This window comes from Panthera uncia (assembly GCF_023721935.1).
Source record: "Panthera uncia isolate 11264 chromosome B3 unlocalized genomic scaffold, Puncia_PCG_1.0 HiC_scaffold_1, whole genome shotgun sequence".
In the NCBI taxonomy this organism is placed as follows: Eukaryota; Metazoa; Chordata; class Mammalia; order Carnivora; family Felidae; genus Panthera; species Panthera uncia.
This window is the reverse complement of record NW_026057582.1, coordinates 34,937,267-34,954,057: the sequence shown is the minus strand read 5'-3', so window position 1 is coordinate 34,954,057 and position 16,791 is coordinate 34,937,267.

The following is a 16,791-nucleotide window of genomic DNA, read 5'->3' as shown; positions in this document are numbered from 1 at the left end:
TAATTGGATAGTTGCCATTATGGACTTAATATTAATTTTTATGCATGCTAATAATACCATGGTCGTATATTTAAGGTGCTCTTATCTTTTAGGCTCTAAAACATTGTTTTGCACCCTCAAGACTATTTTTATTTTGGGCCAAAGAATTTTTTTTTGAGTACAGTTGACACACAATGTTACATTAGTTTCAGGTGTACAACATAGTGATTTGACAATTTATATATTATGCTGTGTTCACCACAAGTGTAAGTACCATCCGTCATCATACAATGCTTTCATAGTATCATTGATTATATTCCCTATGCTGTGCTTTTTATTCCATATGAATGACTTATTCATTCCATAACTGGAAGCCTGTCTATCTCCCTCTCCCCTTCACCCATTTTGTCCTTTCCCCAGCCCCCTAGCCACCATCAATTTGTTCTCAGCATTTATAGGTCTCATTCTGCTTTTGTTTGTTCATGTTGTTGTTGGTGGTTAGGTTGCACTTATGAGTGAAATCATACGGTATTTGTCTTTCTCAGTCTGACTTATTTCACTTAGCATACTATCCTCTAGGTCCATCCGTGTCTCAAATAACCCTTGGTTGTGGGGAGCTCTCCCATACACCGTGGGATGTTTAACAACATCCCTGGATTGTACTCACGAGATACTAGCAGCACACCCCTCCCCCAAATTATGACAATCAGTAGTATCTCCGGACATAGTCAAATGTCCCCTGGCAGTGGGGGGTTGTGGGGGCACACTTGGTCTGGGTTAAGAACTACTGCTCTAAAATTTAGGGAAATTTTCGAGAGGCTTACTAGAATATTTCTGGGTGAAATGATTTGATGTTTGGGTTTTGCTTCGAAATAATCTATGTGATGGGAGTGGGTAAACTGTTTCATAATGAAAAGTCTAAAATACAGCTAAAAAATTTGAGTCTACTTGTACTTGTCTGTCAATATGGTGGACTCATTGTGAAATCTCTTGTCACTACAAAATCTGAATATACTGGATTAAAAAAAAAGCAAATATTTACCTTCCTTGGTTCAAGATCTTGTCTCATGTCTCCTACATGACTCTTAACACCCAAGGCCCCGGGCCTTTCTGACTGTGAGCAGGGCAGGCCCTCTCTCCCACATGACTAACTCAGCTCTACTGGGGACATTCCTCAGCCAGGGGCTCCACTTGGGCCTATTTAAATTGCCTGGTGACCTCACACCTGATGCTGCCTGGCACCAGTGCTCTATGGGCCTCCTCCCCAAGTCCCAAATCTCCAGGCGGGAGGGAGTGTGTTTACAGCCAGATTCGTTAGGGCCCTGTCTTGCTCATCCTGCAGAGTCTAGCCCATCGGCTTTCGCTGTTTGCAGACACCTTTCGCCCTGGCCAAGCCCCAGCCCAGCCCACTCTCTTTAAACACGCACCACACCTGTGCCCATCTCCTCAGCCAGCTGTTTCACTTGACCACCTGCTGCCTCACTTGGTCACCTGCTCAGGGTACTCCAGGCCCCCGTGGGGCTCACTCTTCCCTGGGGGTTTCTCCTGAGACGGACTCCGGGGTCCCCCTGATCCTCCCAAGGCTCTGGGCCTCACGCGGTTTGGTCGGGCCTCCCTAGTGGCTGGGTTACCTTATCACCCGAGTCCGCCTGGGGTCAGTCAGGGTGGACGGTGGAGGAGGGGCCTCTGAGCTGCAGGCAACTGCTGTCGAGAGTTCTGGGCCGAGAGGGCTCGGCAGGCTGCACGTGGTCTCCAGACACGAGGGTGAGGGGCAGCCTGTCGGGTTCGGCCGAATCCCCCGCCCCCGAGCCCATGGCGGCGGGAGGCGGTGGAAGCAGCCGGGCCCAGGGAGCACCGCCCGCAGGCCCCTGTCGCAGGCGCAGAGCCGGGGGAGCAGGGAGGGCCTGGCTATTTTTACACGGACCCCGTTTCACGGCAGCGGCCGTTTTTGGGGTGGGCGGCAGCTCTCTGCTGGAAGCATCTTCGAGGTGAGAGGGCGGCAGGAGGCCTGAGCAACCACCACTTCCTCTACGTTTCTGAGTGTGGACCACCCGTTCTGGTTCTCCTCCAGGACAGGGGAAGGCTGGCCGCCTTCTTGCCTGGGAGGCAGGCACTGCGCCGGTGCGTTTCCAGGGGAGCTGTGGACAGACTCAGGTGAGGCGCCCTTTCCCTCCCCTTCGTAGAAACGGAAGGACGTGTGGGTTCACGACAGCACTCAGGAGTCGGAGAGCCCTGGGTTCAAATCCTACACGCTCCACTCCCTAGCTGGCAAGGTGGTCAACATCTTTGTGCCTCACCTTTCCCATGGGAGAGGTGCACGTGTGAAATGAGAAAATGCGGCCTACTTCAGAAAGCTATTGTGTGAGCAGTAAATGAGATTATATATGTATTTATAAACATAAACACATATTATCTACACATATAATGCAGGACAGGAACTAGTAATATTGACCTCTCTCAGTTGTTCTCACACTACTCTTATTAATGACCCTCCTTTTATGCCAGCGAGGTGGGGGGTTGTCCTCAGTCTACACAAATGGCTTTTCCTTTCCTGCCAACATCTCATAGATACCTCTCATATCAAGGGTACCAATGATAATTTAGGGGTCAGTAATCCTGCCTGTGCCTTTGGCTGTAGCTGTCTATAACCATCGACTTCAGTTTATCGAAAGCTTGGTCATGGAAACAAAGACCCTTTTCCTCCTCTCGCCCTGTTGTCAAGCAAGTGATGTAGACCTAGAGAAGGAAGAGAGCAGGCTGGCAAGGGGCAGGGGCAGTGGGGAGCAATTTAAGATGATGGAGCAAGAGCAGCATTGAAATAATCAAATATTGGCACAGTAGGATTAAAACCTTTTGAGGGGGGAGACTTAGTGACTATGTAGACGTGTTTGGGGTTCAGGGATCACCAATAAGGTGCTGTTAGGCTTTGGTTGCCGACACCTGTGGTTTTCGCCTACCTCCCCCCTCCCCTCCCCCACCCTAAGTACCAAATGGTTTTTGGAAACCACCCACCTTTTATTCTCTTTCCATGTAGTTCAGGCGGAAACCTCCCCACCTCCAGATCCAGGGCGGGTTTGTGACCCAGGCTTGGCTAACTATAGTCATAGTGATTTGTTGAGGACTAAGTCTTTTGTCCAGGGAGGGTCAGTGAGAGTCAACACTGAGACTTTTGCTGAAAGAGATACCCTTTTTTCAGTGGAGTTGCTAAGCTGGGAAGGTGTAAGTGAAAAAGCAGTGGTGGCCATCTTTGTCACTGCATGGGCAGTCTGCCCAAGAACAAAGACAGAGAGAAAAAGCAGATCTGAGAGGTGGAGACACATGCATTTCTTATTCCCCTTGCTGAGCAGGTGGAACTAGCCATTCCCGAAGATGCAGGGCTTTAAAATACATGAGCTAACATATTACATTTTTAAAGGCAGCGCTTACATTGGGTTTCTGTTAATGACAACCAGAGGGGTTCTGACTAATTCATCCTTCTATTTATTTTTTATTTCGATGGAAAATTTGCAATTTTTACACTGTAGCATAAAAACAGAACTCTGACATGTTTGACAACATATTTTTGACAGTTCTATCTATTTCTGACAAAGACGTGCTGGGAAGTTGTGGGAACACATCCCCTGTGTCTGCCCCCCTCCTTTTATTCAGAGCTACATAAATGTATGCTAATGATCTTATGATGACAATCAGAACTGTACTCGAAGAAGACTATAGCAGTCAGGAGTAGGATTAGAGTAGGGAGAGACAAGAGGCAGAAAGACTACTCAGGAGGCCGATTTAATGATTCAAATGAGAAGTAATGAGGATCTTCATGAGGTGGGAGCCCCAGAAATAGAAAGGAAAGACCCTGCAGAGGGTGGATTATCATGGTCTGGCAACAGATTAGAGGGTAAAGGAGTAAAAAGTAAAGTGTTTTCATCTACAAGGCTCTACAGGACCTGACTTGCCTTCCTGCATTGTTCCTCATTTCTCTCTTACTAACTCTTTCCTTTGCGAGTCTGCCCAGCGACTCTGGCCTTTGAATTCACGGTGCCCTCTGCTTGGCACACTTTTACTCCAGATAGTCCCTGGTTCCTGTCTCACTTCCTTCAAGCCTCCACTCAGATGACGTTGCATCAGAAAGGCTTCCCTGAAGTGCCCCCGAACCCGTGAAAGCCTGTGATTATGGCTTTCATCCTCAGCGTGTCTTTTTTTTTTTTTTTTAAACGTTTATTTATTTTTTGAGAGACATAGACAGAGCACAAGTTGGGAAGGGGCAGAGAGAGAAGGAGACACAGACTCGAAGCAGGCTCCAGGCTCCAAGCTGTCAGCACAGAGCCCGACGTGGGGCTCGAACCACAAACTGTGAGATCATGACCTGAGCCAAGGTTGGACGCTTAACCGACTGAGCCACCCAGGCGCCCCTCATCCATCCTCAGCATGTCTTACGCCTGCTTAATCTTTCTCCATAGTGCATAGCTCCTCACTGATTATGTATATATTTCTTTTCCATCTCCCTCGACTAAGATGCAGGCTCCCTGAAAGCAGTGACTTTTGTTCACTGCCGAGTCCCCAGAACTTAGGACAGAATCTGGCACAAAATTTTACAGAGAAAGAAATCTTGAACAACTGGGACAATGATGGGGTGCTGGCAGAAACAGAAACACTGAGAGAGGAGTGGGACCAGGGTTGCTGGGGCGGAGGAGTGAGGTAGTGAGTCAGTTCAGACCCTGCAGAACTTGAAGTTAGATGTGCAAACAGCAATATCAGGCTTGTGGTTGAAGTGCTGGTCCGGAGCTCAGGGGAAGCCAGAGGTGGAGGTCTAGAGAGAAATTTTGCTTCAAAGGCTGGTGGCTGCTGTGGTGGAGTCCGTGAAGTCCGGCTCTGAGGAGGCCATGATGAGACCTGCGGACAGGGCCCTGGAGAGAGTCTAGGGGGCCAACTAGTCTCTGTTTGCCCAGGAGTTTCCTGGTTTAAAAACTAAAAGTCTAGGAGTGCCTGGGTCGCTCAGTTGGTTAAGTGTCTGACTTCTGGCTTTGACTTAGGTCATGATCTCGGGTCATGAGTTCAAGCCCCGCATCATGCTCTGCGCTGGTGGCCCGGAGCCTGCTGGGAATTCTCTCCTTCTGTCTATGCACAACCCCCTCAAAATAAATAAATACACTTTAAAAAAAAATCCTTAAAGTCTAGCTAAGAACCACTCAGTCTCAGGCAAACTGCAGTAGTTGGTCACCCTAAGAAGTCCCTTCCATTGAGGAAGAAGGAGGGGGAGGACGGGTTGGAAAAGATAGAGGACAAGCAGTCTGGAGCTTCCTCACAGAACTCAAGGAAGGGGAAGACTTTGGTCAGGAGAGATCTCCCTTCTCCTTCTCTGGTCTTCGACCAGTTTGGTTCTGACCTTCTGAGCCCAGGAAGGCTGAATTACCTCTGAGCTTCCCCCACCCCACCTCTCAGCAAAAGGTGATGGCTTCCTGATAAGCTGGGTGATTTGTTTGGTTCCAGGGCTGAGGTCCCAGCTCCAACCAGTTGGTTAGGGTTAGTATGAGCCCTTAGATTCTGGTGTCTGGGGACTTAAAGTGATGCCCTGGATAACTAGTTCTAAGTCTGTGATCATTTTCTGCTTGTGCCAAGGGGGAGTTTAAGAGGGTAAACAACTGTGCATTTGCCTAGCCACTGTGGCTAAGGAAACAGGAAGCTGCCTCTCCTCTTGTAAACAACACCGGCCAAGATTAGTAGCACTTGTAAGGTGCCACTCTTAGCAGTGGCCACTGAAATGTGCCCGGAACGAAATTTCAAGTGAGAAAAATGGTTGCTGGGGACATAGAAACACAAAAGGAACCCTAAGAGGCATTTGCAAAACCTCTTTCTGAACTTGAGTCCTGAACCAAGTATTTGGAGCTTTGGTTATTATAAAGAGCCCATGAGACAATAAATTAGAAAGTACCTCAAGTTGTGTAATTTAATTAAACAATTAAAGTTGTGTAATTATTTAAAATAATTACACAAATACAAGGTCTTTTCACTGGGCCTTGCTTGAAATAAAGGATCTGTAGAAAACATGGTCCCTGTCTTTAGAGAACTTTATGGCTTACCGGTAGAGACAGGATATATACCAAATGTCTGATAAGAACTTAACTATGTTTATTAAGCAGTGTATAAGGAAGTGGAAATAAAAGTTGTGTCAACTCCCTGATTCTCTTACCCCTTCCCAGTTCTCTAACCTACAACACACATATCTACCTTCCTAATGAGCATGGAGAAAAGTGCCCTAATTCATCCAGGCCAGAGCACAGTAGTGTTTCCATCCAACTGTCTTTAGCCACAGACCTGCTCTGGGAAGAAAGGGTCATGGATGTGGCAAGCCTGAGCTTAAATACATTGCCTAGAAAGTTAATTCAGTAAATATTTATAGGCCATCTACTTGAGGCCTAGTGCTGCACTGGGTTTTGTGGAAGTCTAAAAGAGGTCCCCGAAACAAGGCCTCATGATTATTAAGTGTCAGTGTAAGTTGTAAGTGCAATAAAATTCTAGAAAAGGGAAACATTAATATTTTAAGCAGACTATATATTTCATGGAGACGGGGCCATGAAAGGGAAAGGCTGTCAAAACAGAAGGAAATCTGGTGAGTCCGGGTGTAATAGAATGAGTGAGAGTGGCGTTTGGAAAACTAGGGGCAAGACTTTCTGCCGAGATCCAGCTTCCGCAGGAAGAAAGAGTGTTTTACTGTTCCTTAAAAATATGGATTGCTTTCAGTGGTATAAAAAACAAAAACAAAAACAAGAACAACCGTGGTTCTTAAGAAGTTAAAGGAGTTAAATGGACAAACTTCCACACCCTAGTACTTGAGTAGAGAACCCAGCACTCAGCCATTTAAAACCCCAAGTCCTTCTGGAATAGGAAGGTCCACTGTGCTAAGAACAGAGCATCTGAGCTAATGGCACTGCCTCCTACTTGAAGCCAATGATGTCAATGCTAAGTTAACAGCACTGAGCTCGGCTGCCACTGCTGCCGTTCCCTGCAGCTTTAGGTGTTCACCAGAGGCACCATGGTCGCCCATTAAAATTGCCTTGTGCCTCTGCGCTAGGCCACCTCACTGGGCTCTTGCTTCCTAGGATGAGAACCACCTGCTGAAGTTGCTCCTATTACCCCGGTCCCAAATGACTCTGCAAATTGAGGACTATTCCCTATCTACATTCATTCCCGCTTGTCCCCAGAGTGCTGTTTGTGTACCCCCAATATCTTAAGGAAATTTCGTGTGACTCCGCCTACTTCGGCTCTACACCACCCCAGCCCTCTCTTTAGGATTTAGCCACATCCACAGGATGCTGGATGGGAACAATCTGGGAGGCATGCACCAGCTGCTACTCAAAACCACTGCTTCCCCCAGAAGTCAAGGGCATTATCATCAGCGGCAGCTTGTGTTTGCCAGTGTCTCCCTTAGAAAGTGACCTTCTTCGCTGGCCTCTTGGTCCCTCGTACATATAGGTTCCTGACAGGCCTCCCTACTGGTTCTCTAGACAAGCCTGGACATGTCTGAGCCCCAGCATCAAGATGGTGATCCCCAGCCCGGATTTTCAGCACTTTTAAAGGGGAAAAAATAGATAGAAATATCTATTAGACTATTCTATCTATTAGATAGAAATATAGAAAAAAATAACTTTTAAGTTAAAAGCGTAACTTTCTTGGAATCTTCAGAACGGATCAACAGGCAATTAGGGCTGAAATGACAATATAAGAACCTCTTGGATGAACATTAGAAGGTGGGGGGGGGGGGACACTGATTGAGAAAATTGTTAAATGCAAAGATAAAAAGCCCTAGCCTTTGAGAACAGATGGGCGGAATTGCACCAAAACCAGTAAAAAAGGAGTTATCTGCAGAGCCGGCCTCTGTGACCTGCCATTGCTAAGCACTCAGAGGACCTGGAGGAGGCCCTCTTTGGGGCTGTTTGATAAAGCAAGGGCAATCACAGTGCTATGGCCCCTGCTAGGAACTTTTCAGTACACTATCTCTAATCTTCAAACAACCCCGTGTTACTGGAAAAAAACCACCTGCCCACACCCACTCTCTCCCCTACTCAGCAGACAGGGCCCCTGGAGGAAAAAAAGCTTTGTCTCAGAGCGAATGTACCTTCACAAGGGGTAATTTTAGAGTTTTGATAGAGCTTTTGCACATGTTAAGGGAGAGTGGCTTTTGCAGGGAGGGACTAGAGAGAGGTGAATTGGGTGCAGAAGATAATAGGAAGAACCTGTGTTTCCCTTTGAGGGTGGGCAAAGAAAGAGGGCAGAAGAGAAAGAAGAGGAGGCCGGTGAGCATGGCGGGAGATCAGAGCTGGAACCACGGAAGAAGCCTGGTGACCAAGACACTCAGAGAAACGGTATTCATTTTAGAGTCCGCTTAACCGGATGTAAATCCCTCCATGCCTTGGGTGAGGGAGTCTTTGTCGAATTTAAGGAAAGGGGCCGAGCCCCACAGCCTGTGGGGTGTGTGACATGGCACAGGTCTGAGGCAGTGTCGGCCTCACATTTGTAAACACTTCCAATGTCATTGGAATCTCTTCAGAAACAAACTTTTAAAATTTACGCACAATTATTTACGCACAGAATTAATTTTCTGAACGGCGCAAAATTGGGCGTTCTGGGTGTTTCCAGCCTCGTTTTGTTTGTGCATCCACTTTTACTGAGCAGCACTTTAACCGTCCCCGAATAAAATGAGGTGATCCAGACTAACAAGGATTCTCAAATTCTTGAGAGACTGACGGAGTAAATGAACGATGGCCAGACCATATGTAAAAGTTGAACTCTGACCCCCAACCTCTATGGCAACCAGCCCAGGAAGCCAAAACACAACCTCTGTAGTAATCGGCCCGGAATCATCAACTTCCCTAAATTTTGCCTAAGCTTCCAACTCAGGACCAACCAGAGAAAGCCAAACGGACTCTCTGAACCAATCACACAATGTGCCCCGCTTCTGCTTAGGCTGCCGCCAGCTCCCCGACGCCGGCAGCCTCGAGTCAGAGCGTATCTGAAGCCTTCTCTGTTTTCCACCGTGTAGCTTTTCCACTGCCCCACCTGTCTTTGAGCCTCTGCCAAAAGCAAGTGATGGCGGCTGACCTCATTGCCCCAGCAAGCTGTGCGTGAACAGCCTCTGCTTGTCACATGCGGGTGGTCTTTGTGCCCACATTCCTCTCAAGGTTTGTCTCAGGTTAACCTGGTACCCACGGAACCCGGAGGAATGTCACAGGCCGGACCATTGCATCAGAGCCTTTCCACCGTGAGCCACTGGAAAATACCTGGCTATTTGTAGAAGGATGTCTAAGAGAAAAACACCGCCCCCGCACCTCACACAACAGACCCATCGGACGGAAGGCCCCAGGCCCAGTGTTCTTCCTGGACTGTCGGTGCCCTATGGACACGCAGCAGCAGCAGCAGGAAGCCACAGAAAAGAAATCAGCTGTGGAGTTCGGATTGCTCCAGTTTGTCACGCTGCCACGTCGCCAGCCCATGGTGCCGTGCCAATTACCACCGCCAGCGCTGAAGTCACTTTTCAAAACATGGTCAAACTCCGTCAGGGCCAGCCAGGTGTTAAAACACTCAGACACGATTGTCAAAGCAAAGAATTATGTGCCGGTAAATAGAAGTCTGGGCTCCAGTTAAGCAGTCGCCTGGATGCCAGCCTGCAGATTAACCCTTTGTGGACAGACTGGCCGGTCACCGCGTCGGTGGGACAGGGCTAGAGAGAGGGCAAAATGGCATAGGGTGGGAGGGGCCCGGCATGGGGTTCAGTCAGACTGAAACCGGGGTGTTTTTCTCTACTGCCATTCCTGGGCAACCACAACTCTGGGGGCTGTGGGCGATGCTGTCAATGCTGATGATCTATAAAGCAGGTGTAGGTGTTTCACATGCTTTCTGAAGCCCCTTGGCCTGTGCTCACGCAGGCACCCAGAACCATCGGGAAACTGACGCATGTTTGCTGACAGCCTACTGTGTGTCAAGCACTGAGTTTCCTTGATGTGTCAGGGCTTTAGTCTTATCTCATCAGGGCTCCTTCTCCAGAGGGTCCTTGTTCCGTACCACTGCCGATGCTTCCATTCTGGGCTCCCAGGGAGAATTCTGAAAAGCTCCTTTTCAGCCCAACATTCTGAGAAACGATGTGGCTAAATTTTGAATAGGCTTCTAGAGCCTATTTAGCACCGTTTACAAAACCCACTTGGTTTAATCTCTGCAAGTTGGTATTATCATTATCATGATCCCTCTTCTGAGGCTCAGAGAGTTTAACTAACTCATCTGTGATCACACAGCTAGGAAGGCAGACAGCCAGGGCTCCTCTGACTCCAAGCTCCAAGATGAATACTTTGGTGGTGGGGGCTTGGGGACCGGAGGTGGCCAGGTAGTGTGGGATGTCTAGCTGTCACTAGAGCCTTAGGTGTTTGCCCGAAGCTTCCTGACACAGTGGAGGGTGATGAGTGTGAGGCAGCCATGGCTGGTGTTTACAAAGCTCACAGCTCAGAGGGAGGCTAGAAAGAGCCTCTGGGTTGTCTTCAAGCCCCAGAAAGGGAGTGCCTAAGTGAAACCACCCTTCTACCCTTCTGGTATTTTAATGGAACAAAAAGCAGGAAATACAAGGAGTCAGCTGGTTCCTGGAATGGCCCCTAACATACACTTTAACTATAACCAACTAGTCATTTCCTGGATGTAAAAGAAAGGTTTAAGAAAAACGTGACTGAGAAAGGGTCCCAGCCACCAGCCCAGCCAGCTGCAGAGAAGGAAACAAATGAGGTTCTATAGATGGAATCTTTTGTTTCAGTAGAGGTTAATTATGGCTCCTCTGTAACCTGGGGTGGGGGAGCTAACACCATAATGCTTCCCTGAAGGCAGTACCTCTGGAGGGAGCACCATGGTGGGGACTCTGGAGGGATCACTTAGAAGAAAGGTCATAAATCTGGAGAAATTGGGGGATCAAGTCAGATGTTGGGAAGGGTAAGGAGCCCACGAATCTGGGAAAGAAAGGACATTTTCCTGCAAAGAGTTTTCCCTCCCTATTCTCTTTTCATGCCCATTTAGGTGATAAGACCACATGATGATAAATTCTACCCCCAGCCAAAGTAAGAATGCCCAGGGTAGCAGTGAGCCTGTGCACAGAGTCTGTACTGGCTGAATGCAGAGGCGCCCAGGGAGGGGCAGGCTTGGTTTCTTGCCCCTCCTGATGCCAGAACCACTGCCCACCAATGTGCCTCCAGGGGGGTGTGAAAGCCAAGATCCCACCTGGGTCCTTGCCCACAGCCTCTGTACAACTTTCTCCTACCAGTCCCTCACACCCAGGACAGCCTGTCCCACGCAGAGAACAGCACATGCATTTAGATTGATTCTGTACTTGCTTGCCTTCTAAGTGGCCCAGAACACGCTCCCTTGGGGTACCAGACTCCCTCCTTGCCTGGGAACAAGAGAGGACAAGGAAGCGGAAGTGGAGGAAGCCATCCTTCTGCTGTCTTATTGTCCAGTCCTATCCTCCACTAGTACCCTGGCCAGGTGGTACCCCACAGGTGGCAATTTCCTGCTGATCAGCTCCCTTTTCTGTGAAACCAGCATCAGGGTGCTGGGTGGTGTGGGGGCAATGGCCATCAGTGACACAGGGGAAGGAGAACTCTCAGCTCCGTCCTCACAAGGCATGCCTACGTGCTTCACAGACTACTTGGGATGCTTGAGCGGGGACTAAGTTTTGGCCCGAAGACTTTTGAAATCTTTGTGAAGAGAATAGAAGACACAGGGCAAGTCAATAGTAAACTCAGATTTCAAAGAGTCCAGGGACGCCTAGGTGGCTCAGTTGGTAAAGCATTTGACTTCGGCTCAGATCATGACCTCATGGTTCATGAGTTTGAGCCCCACATTGGACTCTGCACTGACAGCCTGGAGCCTGCTTGGGATTCTCTCTCTCTTCCTCTCTCTGCTACTCCCCAACTTGTGCTTTCTCTCTCTCTCTCAAAATAAATAAATAATAAACTTGAAAAAAAAAAAAAAAGAATCCATAAGAGAGCCTTGGGCTTTGCAAGAAGCGAGACTTGGATACAGCTTTAGGGCAGATGGTTACTTAATTCTGGGAAAACCAATGAAATGGCCCGTTTAATTATGCAAATGTAGAGATACAGTAGTTGGAAGGGAAAAGTGCTCTGGGTGGTAAAGTGAATGAATGTTTTCATGTTGGAGTCTGATAGAAGTCTCTGTTACGCTTCTTTAGGAAAAATTGGACTTGTTGAGAAAGGACAACTTTCTCATCCAGGCTGATGCCCCATCGAAGCTTGCCTGTGTTTTTGTACAGCTCATCGTAGATGAGGGACCTGTGCTTGCAAGGGCTTTGTGGGTACCCTGGGAACAAGCAACACAGAATCAAGGAGATTCTGTGTGGGGTTTAACGCCACCACCGGTTCTGGTATCTCCAGGAGAGAGAGACTCTGTTGGCCAGGACACTGGCATTCTCATGAGGGGCACTGTTAGCAATAAGGCCTTTTGGAAAGCATTCTCTAGAATCAAACATTTACTAGGCTAGGTGCAGGAGTTTTTATCCTAAGTCTGTGCCTCCCCCCCAAAAGGTCAGTTTAGAGAATTCAAAGACTCTACTTTATGTTTTTGAATGAAAAAAAAAACTTTATTTTTCCTAACTTCTAAATGAGTTAGCATTTTCTTCAACAATGATGTAGGCAATAAACTGTAGTAGTATTAGCAGATCTTGTGTCCTTGTCACCAATAGAAGTCATAGATATTTCACATCACTTTACTGTTGTGGCTGTTATCTTGAAATATGTTTTATGCTCATCACTGCTTCCAAATTACCGTAACTATTAGACCTGCCATTAGAACTTGGCAGGATTAAGCCAACCTTCTAGCTGGGATCGAGTTACTGATCATTTGTAGGGTGGCTTAAACTGGAGCAGACTGGATCTTGGTTTGGGCCAGCCTGAAGCGTGGAAGATACTGAGCTGCTTGGGCCAAGGTGCACGTGCATACGCATCCACCTTGAACGCAACTTATTTTGCCAGTGGAAACTAATATCTAACATTTGCCATGCTAATTAAGAAAGCCCTCTGGTGTTAATATACGTAAAGATATATACCTATATATATCTTTGAATATATATATTCAAAGTTGGAATGTATGAAGTTGGAACCCTTCTCTTGTTAGAGTCTGTTTTGCTTAGAGTTCTGTTTGGAATCCTTCCTTCATCATCTATTCATCTCTGAAGAGTGAATTTCCTTGTGGGGACTCCAAATGTTAATTAACTGTCCCTCCAGTGTAGATGACATATATCTTAACGATGCTGAAATTTTAATTTTTTTTTTAATGTTTATTTATTTTTGAGACAGAGAGAGACAGAGCATGAATGGGGGAGGGGCAGAGAGAAGGGAGACACAGAATCAGAAGCAGGCTCCAGGCTCCGAGCCATCAGCCCAGAGCCCGACTCCGGGCTCGAACTCACGAACCGTGAGATCGTGACCTGAGCTGAAGTCGGACGCTCAACCGACTGAGCCACCCAGGCGCCCCTCGATGCTGAAATTTTAAAGCAAATGGTAGCAATATAACACAAATCAAGGCTGACCCAGAAGTTTGGTAGAAACTGTAGGTTATTTGGCCCCCAGTGAATATTTGTGCTTCTCCTAGATAGCTATACATCAAACTTTCCCACGCGTTTACTGTTGGAACCACTTGGGAGACAGCACTAGGTAGATGGGCTCACACACTTACATACTGAACCCCTTGGTCATGGGTGGACGGCCTCCAGATCAGACTTAGCAAACTCTATAATGCCAGGTCTCTAGAAAAAGAGTTTCCTAACAGCAAGAGACCATTTCTGCCCCTTCTTTGGAAAGAAGCAAAGTATTTCACAGAAAGTCAGCAGGTAAATGCAGAATGGGTGCCTTACCCCACTCTTAGCTCAGTATTGCAAGTGTTCTGTTCCCAAAGGTGCTGGATCTAGCTAAAAATAGCCAAGGTATTGAATCCAAGACCAGGGGATGCTAATCTTTACCACCCTCGGTATCATTTTCAAAGGTGAAGAGCTACAGGATTCAGTTTTCTCTCCTAAAATTGAACTACTCTTTGGTCAGAAAAAAGAAATTATTTAAAACCTTAGCATTACTAATGCAGGAAGGGACTACACAGACTGTTCGGTCCAAGTTCCCCATTTAACAGATGAAGAAACAAAAGCCAAAAGAGACACCTTAATAGCTACCTGGCTGGCATGCTGACCAGTATGAGAGGATCTTCCTTCAACACAAAGATCTAGTTCCTGTTGACATGAGGCAGTGGGAGAGGATGAAATTGAATCTTCAAAGTAAGTATGTGCTCTATATACTAGCAATAACAACTCAGAAAATGCAGTGGGGGAGGGGTGCCTGGGTGGCTCATGATCTCACACCTCATGAGTTCAAGCCCCACGTCGGGCTCTGGGCTGACAGCTCAGAGCCTGGAGCCTGCTTTGGATTCTGTGTCTCCCTCTCTCTCTGTCCTTCCCCCACTCATGCTCTGTCTCTCTAATTCTCTCAAGAATAAATAATAAACATTAAAAAATTAAAAAAAAAAAGAAAAATGCAGTGGTGAAAATATCTCACTTATAGTAGCAACAAAAATGATAAAATTCTCTAGGTAGATGTCGTCTTCATATCATCCACCAAAAGAATTTCTGGATGGATTAGTATCTAAATATAAACAAAACCAATAATAAAAACAACAAAAACCCCAAAATGATAAAAAGTGCTAGAAGAAAAGGAGAATATTTTTCATGATTTTTGGGTAGGAATGAATAACCTTCCTAAGCAAGACACAGAACCCAAAATCATAAATGGAGAGCTCTACAGATCTGACTATATACAAATTGAAAAGCACTGTATAGGGGCGCCTGGGTGGCTCAGATGGTTAAGCGTCTGACTTCAGCTCAGGTCATGATCTCATGGTTGGTGGGTTCGAACCCACCGTCAGGCTCTGTGCTAACAGCTCGGAGGCTGGAGCCTGCTTCGGATTCTGTGTCTCCCTCTCTCTCTGCCCCTCCCCTACTCATGCTCTCTCTCTCTCTCTCTCTCTCTCTCTCTCAAAAAGAAATAAATACATTTTAAAAACTCAACACTGTAAACAGTTGGTCGGATCTCTATGTCTCCAGCTGGGCCCCGACAGGTGGCTCTAGCCCCCCGGCCTGGCTGGGGCTCCCCCATACCTGGGGACAACCCACCATACAGCAGAACCGGGAAAGGCACATGGAAACGAGTGAGTACCAGCTGAACAACATCAAACACAACACAAGCACAGACACTGCTGGACCCGGCGCTTGAGCACGCCGGCCAGCGTCCAGGTCATCCTTCACTGCTTGCACAAAGGCAGCAAGTCGCTGAGCCATCGAGGAGCACAAAACTGCTGGCGGGACGCCCATTAAAGCAATTCTCTCTCCTGGGACCTCTCCTGCCGCTGTTGTTGTGGCAAGCAGAGACACAGACATGAGTGCTCCTCAAATTGTGGGCTTGGCCCAGGGGGAGAAGTCTGGGGCTGGACTGGAAGTGGGAGTACGACGTGAGACCTTGCCTGGTCCCTTTCTATGATTCTGAATTAGGAAGAATTTCAAACGTAGGGTAGTGGTCCACAGAATAGTACAGGCACCCTGTGTACCCATTACGCAGCTCTGACCACCAATTACCCACAACTCACCTGCCCCCTCCTGTGTTATTTTGAAACAAATCTCTGGCATTGAGTTATTTGTTCTGTATTTCAGAATGTCTCTCTCCAAGAAAGGGCTCTTTAAAACATAATCACAAAACTTTTCACACCTAAAAAAGTGGTTAACAAGTCCTTAATGTCACCAAGTGTCTAATAAGTGTTCAAATTTCAAAAAAAAAGAACACTGTAAAAAGTAAATGAAAATCAACTGATTAAGAGAGAATGTGACATATATAACGAGCAAAGGGTCGATATCCACAATACACAAAAAAAATTTCAACATATAAATACAAAAAAACACACAAGTCAATAGAGAAGCAGACACAAGATATGAACTAGCCAAAAGATATGAACTAGCCAATCACATAAGAGACACAAAACATCATTGAGCATATGAACAGATGGTTTTAGAGAAGCAGATTTTAATTGTGGTTTTCAGACCACACTCAGTTGCAGAACCATGCAGACAAGATATTAAATCATAGGCAATGGATGGTCTTCAGAGAAATGGACCTTCTTAGAGAGCTAGAAAGGTGTAGGCAGAGCTATTGTCCAGGTAGACCTGGCTGTGTTAAGTTTATTGAAAAACCAAGAAAGCCCAAGGTTGGTATGCCTTCTTTTAATTTTTTTTTTTAATGTTTATTTATTTTTGACAGAGAGAGAGAGAGAGAGAGAGAGAGCATGAACGGGGGAGGGGCAGAGAGCCAGGGAGACACAGAATCCAAAGCAGGCTCCAGGCTCTGAGCCATCAGCACAGAGCCCGATGCGGGGCTCAAACTCACAGAATGCGAGATCATGACCTGAGCCGAAGTCGGACACTCAACAGACTGAGCCACCCAGGCGCCCCTGGTATGCTTTCTTTTAGACAGAAATATGGCTTGTGTGTATAAGGTGACAAAAACCCTGAGATGGTAAGGTTAAGGCAGAGTAAGACTTGAAGTTTTCCACATCTGGCTTGACTCCCTTTGTAGGCATAGTGTGCCCCACTTGGAGGCCTGAGGCCAAGGAAGTGCTGGGACCTTTGCTCAATGTGGCCACACCACCACTGATAATATTTTACATCATTGGTTAATGAAATCCAGACTGTAATGTATTCTGCATCAGGGGTGTGTGTTTTGTGTATGTTTTTTCCCATCAACT